Source organism: Eriocheir sinensis, chromosome 27, assembly GCF_024679095.1.
Source record: "Eriocheir sinensis breed Jianghai 21 chromosome 27, ASM2467909v1, whole genome shotgun sequence".
NCBI classification, from domain to species: domain Eukaryota; kingdom Metazoa; phylum Arthropoda; class Malacostraca; order Decapoda; family Varunidae; genus Eriocheir; species Eriocheir sinensis.
In genome coordinates, this window is record NC_066535.1 from 17220219 (window position 1) to 17230598 (window position 10380).

Here is a 10380-nt window from a genome sequence, read left to right on the forward strand (position 1 = left end):
ACATGAAAAGGAGGAGGAGGAGATGGTGAAGTTAGAAAAAGAAAAAGAAAAAAGAAATAGAAGAAGAAAAAGGAGAAGAAGAAGAAGAAGAAGAAGAACAAAAATGAAAAAGAAAAAGAAAAAGAAAAAGAAAAAAGGAGGAGGAGGAGAAGAAAGAGAAGGAGACGTTGAATCAGATTAAAAGAAAAAAAATTGAAGAAGATGAAGAACAAGAAGAACAAGGAGTACAAGAAGAACAAGTACAAGAGCAAGAGCAAATAGAATAAGAAGAGAAATAAAGAGAAGAGGAGGAGGAAGCAGATAAAAAATAATAAAAAGAAAAGAAAGCAAGAAAGAAAGTGCTTAATGGAGGAGAGATAGGCCAAGGAGGAAAGTGGGGAAGAAAGAGAATAATAAAAGACGCCCTGAAGAGTTAGGAAGATGATGAGTTTGAGAACTACCGAGGGAAGAAAGAAGGAGCAAAAGGAACATTTTTAAAAGAAAGATAAGCAAGACGAGGTGGGGTAAAGAGGGTTGAGGAGATGAAGATTGAAAAAAAGTAAGAGGAGAAAGAGGACCAAGAGGAGGAAGAGGAGGAGGAGGAGGGTGACGATTAAGAGAATGAGAGGGATTAAAGGGGAAAGGAACATATGAAAAATGGAAGAGACAAAGAAGGAGGAGGAGGAGGAGGAGAAAGTGGTTGACGATTACAGAAGTGAGGGAAAAGATTAAGAGGAGAAAACAGAAAAGAAGAAAGAGAAGGAGGAGAAAGAAGAGAAAAAAGATAATGAAAAGAAGGGAAGAGGAAATGAAAGACTGTAACGAGAATGAGGAGGATAAGAGAGGGAATAAGAGGAGAAGGAAAACACAGGAAAAGAAGGAGGAGGATTTTGAAGAGAAGTGGAAAAGAAAGAGAAGTATTTAAAGAGAGGAGAAGAGGAAGAGAAAGAGGATGAGGTTTTGAAGAGAGGAGAAGAGGAAGAGGATCTGAAGAGAGGAGAAAGAGAAAACGGAGGAGAAGAAGGAAGAAGTGAAGGTTAAAGTTTACTCTCCATTCTTCGGCTCCTGATTGAGTTAGTTTTCCCCGCGACCCGATAAGTTTCTGTTTAGCCATTCATTAAGGCCTCCAGCTCCTCCTCCCTCACCCCGTCCGCGCCTCCTTCAGCGTCTCCAGGAACTCTTTTGGCCGGGGTGGGGCGAGGCAGAGATTAAAAGCCCTTGCGCATCACTTACCATCGCCTGCCTGGAACTCCCTTTTTTTTCCTTCCGCGAACTCATGGCTTCCTTTGATCTAATATTCCTTTTAATCGCCGACAAGGACAGAGACTACGCTGAACTGCGGGGTGTTTTCTTTCCTCTTTCCTTTTCTTTCTTTTCAGTGAGTGTCTCAAAGCATAGATACTTGGGTGACCCTCTGTAAGTTTTGGGAAATATGGCTGTTATTTTTTCTTTATTTTTAGTGTGTCTGAAGGTCTCATTGTCTGAAGTGCTCCATTATCATCATTATCATCATTACTGTTATCACTATCATTATCGTTTTGGTAATCTTCGCTTTCATAATCACAGTCGTCTTTTTCAATCTCCTCCTCTTCCTCCTTCTTTTCCTCCTCCTCCTCCTCATCATCATCATCACCACCATCATCTACATTGTCAGTTTCGTGGAATCTCGCACTCTCATGTCTTTCATTCATTCATTCGTCTATCCTTTCTGTTATTTATTCATCCATCTGCCAGTCTGTCGTTCATTCATATTCCTCTTCCGTCCTTTTCAATGGGTACGTTTTCATCGCGACAAGATATGATGATTTAATTCGCTTTAGTTTCTGTCATCCCATCAATTTATACATCCATTTATTCGTCATTCCATCCATCCATTCGTCCATCTATCCATCATTTCATCAGTCCATCCGTTCATCTATACATCAATCAACTCACCCACTCCATCATCCCATTCATCCTTCCTTCCTTCCATCCATCCATCTATCTTCTTTCATTCATCCACCAGTCGTCTGCTCTTCGCTCGGTTATTCCTGTATCGGGTCGTCATTAAAGCGCCGAGTTATTGCGAATGTTAATGATCAAACCATACTGGCACACCCGCGGAAGGGACGGGCGCCAGTATTGGAATTTTGCCGCTGACTAACCGCCGACGATGTGATGGTGGAATTTTGCTGATATCCTGCATGCAGACGCGGCCAGGCAGAAGAGGGTATTACCATTATTATTATTATAATTATTATTATTATTATTATTATTATTATTATTATTATTATTATTATTATTATTATTATTATCATCATCATTGTTGTTTTTGTCATTATTATTTTATTGTTTTTACTGTTGCTTTTTACCATTATTATTATTATTATTATTACTACTACTACTACTATTACTATTTCTATTATTGCTATTTCTTCTGTTGCTATTTATGGCGTTGCTGTTGCTACTGTTACTGCTGCCACCCGTTTTCTTTTCTTCTTCTCTTTAAGGCGCATAATGTTTTCTGTTGGAATAGTCACCGATATCTTTTTCTTCTTTATTTTGTGAGTGTCACCTAGCTCTCGCGTGTGCTCAGTTCCATGTGTCTCAAGATCGATTCTCTTAATGGCGCCATGGGATTCCAGCACCGGCCAGGCAGAGTGTTAGGCGTTGGCCCTCCCTGGCTGAGCGGGGACGGTATGGGGCGGGTGAGGGACTGGAGGGGTGGGGCGGGGGTCGGCAGGGTGCGGGGTGGGTGGAGGGAGGGAAGGGAAAGAGTCCACAAGGGTTATTTAAAGCGTAACATGTGTGGACGGAGGCAGTGAATGGGCGGAGGACACTTTTGTTTTATGGCTGACGACTCACTCTGGCCCCATAATACCCCTCCCACCCACCCCGTCCTTCCGCGCCTCTTTCCTCCCAGCGGTACTTTCCCCTTCCTCCCCTGCCCCTCTCCCAGCCTCTGCCTCTCACTCTCTTGTCCTCCATTACCCCCTCACTCTCCTGTGCCATCCTTGCCCTTTTTCTTTTCCCTTCTGTCCTCACTCCCCTACTCCTGCTCCCCTATCGTGCATCTCCCAACACTCCCCACTTCACTACCCTCCGTACCTTTATTTGTCTCCCTGCTGCTCCTCTCTCTCGTCATCCTCCCTCTCCCTCACTCCTATGACCCTCCTCCTATCCATCCCGTCCTCCTCCTCCTCCTTCCCCTGTAACTGCTCCTTTTATCTCTCACTCTCTTCTCTTATCCTTCCTTGTCCTTCCATCCCTCCACTTCTCCCATTTTCCTTTTCCTCCTCCTCCTCCTCCTCTATTGTCCCTGTGGTCATGACCGACTGCCCGCTAAACCACCACTCAATTTCACCCTCTTTTCACCCCAGCCACTAATCACCCTCGTCTTGTATCATAAACGTCTCTTTTTTTCCCTCACTTTATCTCTCCGAGGCCTCTCTCTCTCTCCCTCTCTCTCTCCGTTCCCTGTGACTTCGCAAACGCGATTCTTCAGTATAACCAACACCACCATCCCCACCACTATTACCAACACTAAAACTTATCCTCCTCCTCTTCCTTATCCTCCTCCTCCTTCTCCTCCTTTTCCGCCTCCTTCTCTTCCTCCATCTGTAGCTAAGGAGCCCCGTCATCCTCCATATCTCTCCACCCTCAAAAGTTGTTCCCCCCAATTTTTCTTCCTCTTAACTTCTCTTCCACTATTTATCACAAGATGGCCCAGTAAACGCCCCTCTTCCTTTCCTCCTTCGTCTTTCTCGTCTCTCTCCACTTCTCCCTTCTTTAGCTGGTGGTCGCCGTTTTTATCTTCGCCCTCCTTCTCGTCTTTTTCCTCGCCTTCGTCTTGTCTCTTGTCCTCCTCCTCCTCGTCATCGTCCTCTTCTAACTCTTGTCCTTATAACATCCATCTCGTTTTATTTCCATGATTGTGCACTTCCTTTTCGTTCGGAGGACATAAAAGATCATTAGCACCACTTGTCGAAGATTAATGATTGTAACATCGGATTTTATTCTCCTCTTAGTTATTTTTTTACTCTTCCTTTCGGGGTGTCTATTTTTATATTGTCCTTTAAAGACTCGTTTCAGGTTGGAGAGAGGGGCAAAAAATCACTGTCCATAATCCGAGGTGGCCCTAGGAGTGATGTTTTTCTTTCCTTCTGGTGTGTGTGTGTATGTGTGTGTGTGTGTGTGTGTGTGTGTGTGTGTGTGTGTGTTCATAGTTCCTCGGCTGACTTGGTGTTTCCTTCCGGGAGTTGGTAAGTTATTATTTTTTTTGATAAAGTTGAGGCCGCGTTGTTCCTCCGGTCTTCCCTTTCCTTGGCCACCCTTCATGTTTGCCTTTGCCGGGACCATTTGTCTTCCATTAGGTGATTCTTTGATTAGTGGTTGCCTCCTCCGTTTCCCTCGGCCATTTGTTTTACCGTCCTTCGTATATTTCTTTGTCTTTTTTTTTTTTATAAGACTCATACCTCCTGGATGGTTAGTCGCGTTTTCTTTCTTTTTTTATGGTTCATGTTTTCGGCATTTCTTTTCTTTTCCTTATAGAGAAGTTCGATAGAGCACGTATTTTCATTTCATGTCATAAATAGCCTTTGGTCTGTTTACGGTAAGGAGAGAGAGAGAGAGGAGAGAGAGAGAGAGAGAGAGAGAGAGAGAGAGAGAGAGAGAGAGAGAGAGAGAGAGAGAGAGAGAGACGTATGGCTGTTATGAGCGTTCTTAAACCCTCGACTTTAAACCTGCATGGAGCGACGCAAAGTAGGGCGAGAGAGAGAGAGAGAGAGAGAGAGAGAGAGAGAGAGAGAGAGAGAGAGACTAGTATAATACCATTCATTAAATGTTGCTGTGAAATTGCCTCGCCTCGGACAAATGTGTTTTATCCGTTTTTGTGTAAATAGTTGTAATTGCACATTAAAAATACAGTCGTCGTCCTCGTGTTTGCCTTTCCAACATTAATCTGATATCATACGACTGTCATTAAATATTTAAAGTATTAATCGTCTGAAATCACTCGCATCGTAATCCTGAAACAACGATAATTTTATAAGCCGTCGTAAATAAATGTTATTACTCACTTTTTCCTTTTTTTTTGCTCATGGCCGTGTTCCAAACCCTCACTTATTATTAACGCAAAAACTCTCGTAACTTTTAGCATGATTTTTGATACCTTTGAATTCCCCGTACTTCATTTTCCCTTACTTTTTTCACTTGGGATATTTGCTACTACTGCAGAGAAAATTAATATGTTGGCTGTAGTCATGGAGTTGTATTAGTGAACCCTAGAAAGCTCGTAGGAAACTGGAAATGGGATACTGATATTTTTGAAAAGGATGTCAAAGGAATAATGTTTTTGGCTAATCAAGGACATGTGCGAGCTTAGGGTCTATGCTATCCATCAATCTGGTCAACACGTCTTTAGAAACAACTATAATTCCATGGGAAGAATCTCACTATACACAAGTACCACAAAACACCAACGTTACCCCTCCTCCCACAATCACCAACACTACCCCCACCCACAATCACCAACACTACCCCCTTTCTTACAATCACCAGCACTATCCCCCCTTCTCACAAACACCAACACTTCCCCCCTCCCACAATCACCAACACTACCCCCCCTCCCACAATCACCAACGCTACCCCCCTCCCTATACGCGACTACCACCACCACCACCAGCTCTACCAAGACCATCAACGCCCTTTACACCGACACATCACCACCACTACCATCACCACGCCATATCCTCAACCACCCGCGTCGCCTCGCCTCATAGAATAAGCAAACGCGTGAGAGTGACGCGTGCCGCTGCATGTGGGAGGCGGCACGGAGCCCTCGCTGCTTGTGGCTACAGTCAACTCGCCGAGACAGTCACGTGTCTATTAAGCATCAGACTGCCAGAGGGTAATGCTCGGCCGGAGGAGAGGGAGCCTTCCTTTCTCTTGGTCTTGATTCCATTCTTTCCTTTCCTACCTTCCAATAATATGTTCTGGATATGTGTGGCTGTAAGGGTGTTTTTTATAGGCTTCTTTCCATCCTCTCTTCTCCTACCTTTCCCTTCCTATGTCCTGGATTTGTGTGTCTCAGAGGGGCCTTTCATTTCCCTCGGTCTTCATCCCTTTCTTTCCTTTCCTACCTTCCATTCTTCTGTTCTGGATACGTGTGGCTGTGAGGGAGTTTTTCTGTATAGGTTTCTTCCCATCCTTTCTTCTCCTACCTTTCCCTTCTCATGTCCTGGATTCGTGTGTCTTAGAGTGAGCTTTCTTTTCCCTTTGTGTTTATCCCATCCTTTCCTCCCCTCTCCTTCCATTCTCATGTCCCGAATTCGTGTGACTGTGAGGGAGACTTCCTTTCCTTAGTCTTTTTAATATCCTTTCATTTTTTAGCTTTTCATTCTTTTCCCCGTAAAACACTCCCCATACTGCTACTTTGTTATTTTGCTCCTTTTGTTTATTTTTTTTACCACTTAACTCTTTTCGTATTTCATTTCCCACCTCTTTGCTTCCATCCGTCACTCAAACCAGTTCAATCTCGGAAAAACTCATGGCCTCAGAGGAAGCATGAGTAAAGCCGCTTTGCTTCAACCGTGTCCGTGGAAATCGTGAATTGTGTTTTGTAATTGCCTCAGTCACTTAGTCAGGCATCGCAATCTGGGACTCTATCAGGATTGTTCAAGTCTTCAACAACACAAAATATTATTGTCACATGTGCGCTGTCCTCCAGTAAGATCATATACGTAGCTTTGCAACCTTAATACCACTGCAGGTCGAAATAACAAAACGTTTATGTGAATGATTACTATATTTTTAGCGTATTAGACCAAATCAGTATCATTAAAGCATTAGAGTTATCAGATTTACGGAAAGAGAACTTGGTTAACTACATATACGTTTAACACACACACACACACACACACACACACACACACACACACACACACACACTTGCTCATCTCCAACTACTACATCCACTCACACAGTCCCTCTCTCGCTCCCTCTCTTTCTGTCTCGTTGGCTTACACATTTTCGCTATTTTCCGGCTCGGGCCTCGTCATCGTCGCCTCCGAGAGATCAAAGATACTAACGAACCTAATTATCTCGATCCTGTTGCCGCTCGGCGCTCCTGCAGCCTCCGTGAAATGAGACGCACAGACGCACGCCGCCCTCGCCCCTCCTAAAACAACACACCCTCCAGGCCCCTCGAGGTCACCAAATTTGCAGTTCCGCCGGCTGGTCGCTTTTTTTTATAGTAGTGTTTCTCTGTTTGTCTGGTTGTTTGTGTGTGCGTTTGTTGGTCTCTCTCTTTAGCTGTTTGTTTATTGAGTTGTTTATTTTTATGGTTGTCTTTGTTTTTGTCTTTCTATCTATTTTTCTCCCTAATGTTTTTTTTTTGTTTTTTTAGACCTGTGTTTCTTTGACTATGTTTGTCTGTTTTTTTTCATCTTTTGAGTTCTTTGCTTGTTTATTTTACTACGACATTTACCTATTTATTTGTGTCTGTCCCTTCAGCTTTATAATTGTCTCTGTGTCGGTCGGTCTGTTTCTCTGTTTGTCTGTCTCTTCGTCTTTGTCTCTGTCAGCTTGTCTCTCTGCCCGTGTGTCTGTCTGTATCTTCATCTTTTTGTTTGTTTCTTTGTCAGTTTGTCTGTTTGCCTCTCCTTGTTTGTCCGTCTCGACTGGGATGTGCCGGGTGGTGCCTGTTTGTTTGTGGACGTGCCGCGAGGTGTACATACAGTGGTGACCGTCGGGTTGGTAATGGCCTCGGCGGCAGTGGCGAGGAGGAGGTGAGCAAACAGTGTCACTGGTGCCAGCAGGGTGGGCGAGGGCGTGGAGGCGGAGGCGGCGCTCACACACACACACACACACACACACACACACACACACACACACGTTAGGCCATTTTAACTCCTCCTTGTTCTCGTCTCTCCTCTTTCATTTATCTCCGCCTCTCCTCTCCTTCTCGTCTTTAAACCCTTCTTCTCAGCATTGAATATTCATACTCTGAGAGGCATGTGGGAGCCCTGTGTAGTAGAGACTTATGGGTCTCTCTCTCTCTCTCTCTCTCTCTCTCTCTCTCTCTCTCTCTCTCTCTCTCTCTCTCTCACGCTGGGTGGCTCAGAACTTCGTGCGTCCGTCAAGGCGTCATAACTTCCCATCGTCTTTGTGTAGGCGAGGGGCGGCGCCGAGGACCGGCGGGCGCTGCTTCAACAAGGGCAGCGTCCAACTGCGCGCGCTGAAAAGCTTGGTGTGAGGCTGAATGACTGGATGAGAGAGAGAGAGAGAGAGAGAGAGAGAGAGAAAAAAACTAAAGCAATAAATAGATGCAACTTAGGAGAAAACTATCATTAGTCACGGATTTTTAGTCTAATGATGTAGGCGATTCAGGTAGCCAATATGAAGTATTTCAGTGACTCCCTGAATAAGAATAATGAGTGAATGTTAATTATAACGATCAGGATAGTACTGAAAATATATATTAGCAGTATTGACCATTTATATATATATATATATATATATATATATATATATATATATATATATATATATATATATATATATATATATATATATATATATTGATGTAATCGTAATCATATAAATTGTATTATGACTGAAAAAATAGTTTTATTAGTAATATCATTATGATTATTATGATTATTATCATTATTATTATTATTATTATTATTATTATTATTATTATTATTATTATTATTATTATTATTATTAGTAGTAGTAGTAGTAGTAGTAGTAGTAGTAGTAGTGGTAGCAGTAGTAACAGTAGTAGTAGCAGCAGAAATATAATTATTGTTGTTAACTTATTAATATAATCATTATTGTTATTACTATGTTCTTTTCGTTATTGTTATTATTTTGATGTACATGTTGATGGCTGCCTTGAACCCCTTCCCTCCCTCCCCGCCCTCCCCTGCCCAGCCCGTCACTTACCGCCGTCCCCGCCAAGTGACGCAACATTCAAATTTTGCGCCTTTCGCTATGCTCACTTTTGCCGCCGGAGGATCACTGTTTTTTTCGTTGCCATCGATACTCGGGTCTCATTGGAACTTTTGCCGTGATTTACGAGATAATGAAGCGATGGCACAAAGGCGGCGTACAAAGGAGCGCCCCGAGGCAGGATTGTTCGCCAGTGAAAGGCAAAGTCTCCGTAGAATAAATCCTTTCTGTAGCAGCGACAATTGATGCGACTACTCTATCCCTTCCTCCAGGCCGCCGCCGCGTAGGTCCTCCCTTGTGCCGCGGCGCCCCTTTCAAGGGCGAGTTTTATTGCTTTGTTGACTGAGGGAGCGGCGGCGCTGGCGGTGGCCTGATCCCGACGTGACGCCGCGCCGAGGATTTATAGAACGTTGTGCATTGTGTTTGAGTTTTCCAATGCCGGAGAGGACAATACAGAAACACCACAGTATATATATATATATATATATATATATATATATATATATATATATATATATGTATATATATATATATATATATATATATATATATATATATATATATATTATGTCAACATATTTCATAATTGGGTGATATATGCCTCTCCTATGCGTTTCCAGTCTCAACGTAAACGTTTCTCACGCTTTTTAATGCCATTACACTATCAGGTGAAAACCTCTCATTAGATGTGATTTATTTATTGTGTCTTGAGATGGTGTGCTAAATGAAATATGTATGTTTGTATGTATGTATGTATGTTTGAATATATGTATGTGTGTATGTGTGTATACCTTTCTATTTATGCAGCACTATCTATACCTGTTTGTCTTTCTATCTATAAATTGCTCCAGTACTTCATCATTTCCATAATTCATGCAGCTTTGGAAGCATATCGATGATTTACTTGCTCATAAAACTCACCACACACCGACGAGCCATGGCCACAGGGGCAGTGACTCGTGACGCTGCCCTTGCCCTCCCAGAACGGCATCCAAGGACAATTATAAAAAGATGAGCAGGTCCCACCGAGACTCGAACTCGGATCTCTGGATTCAAAGTCCAGGGTGCTAACCATTACACCATGGGACCCTGAGGTTTGTTGGTGACATAACTATTGCATAAGAGAGAGAGAGAGAGAGAGTTTTGGTTTGTGGCTGTGCTGCCACGTTCAAGCATGGTCGCCTTTGCCCCGTGAGTGAGAGCAAGGCTCTGGCTTCGCCGTCCCCTGCGAGATGCACCTCCAGTGTGGCGTACTGCCGTCCCTGCCCTGCCCCCCTCCAGCCTGTTAAGCTACGGCGGGGCGGGGCGGGGAGGGGGCGGGTGCAGGGACGGGTCGTTGTAAATAAGGTCTCATTAGGCTTCTCTTGTTTCGTATCGAACGTTTTCAGGCATCAAAGATTCACATGAGATCACGTTTTTCGTTGCTGCCTTTTGATACCTAATATTTCTCTTAATCAGTCATTTTTT

The 10380-nt window shown here is 43.4% G+C and overlaps 1 non-coding gene across 1 annotated transcript; it reads right to left on the reverse strand.

Moving 5' to 3' along the window:
- Nucleotides 1-9930: 9930 nt before the first annotated feature.
- Nucleotides 9931-10002, reverse strand: Trnaq-uug (transfer RNA glutamine (anticodon UUG)). Its single transcript has one exon. It is a non-coding gene; the product is annotated as a tRNA-Gln (tRNA).
- Between the last annotated feature and the right edge of the window lie 378 nt (nucleotides 10003-10380).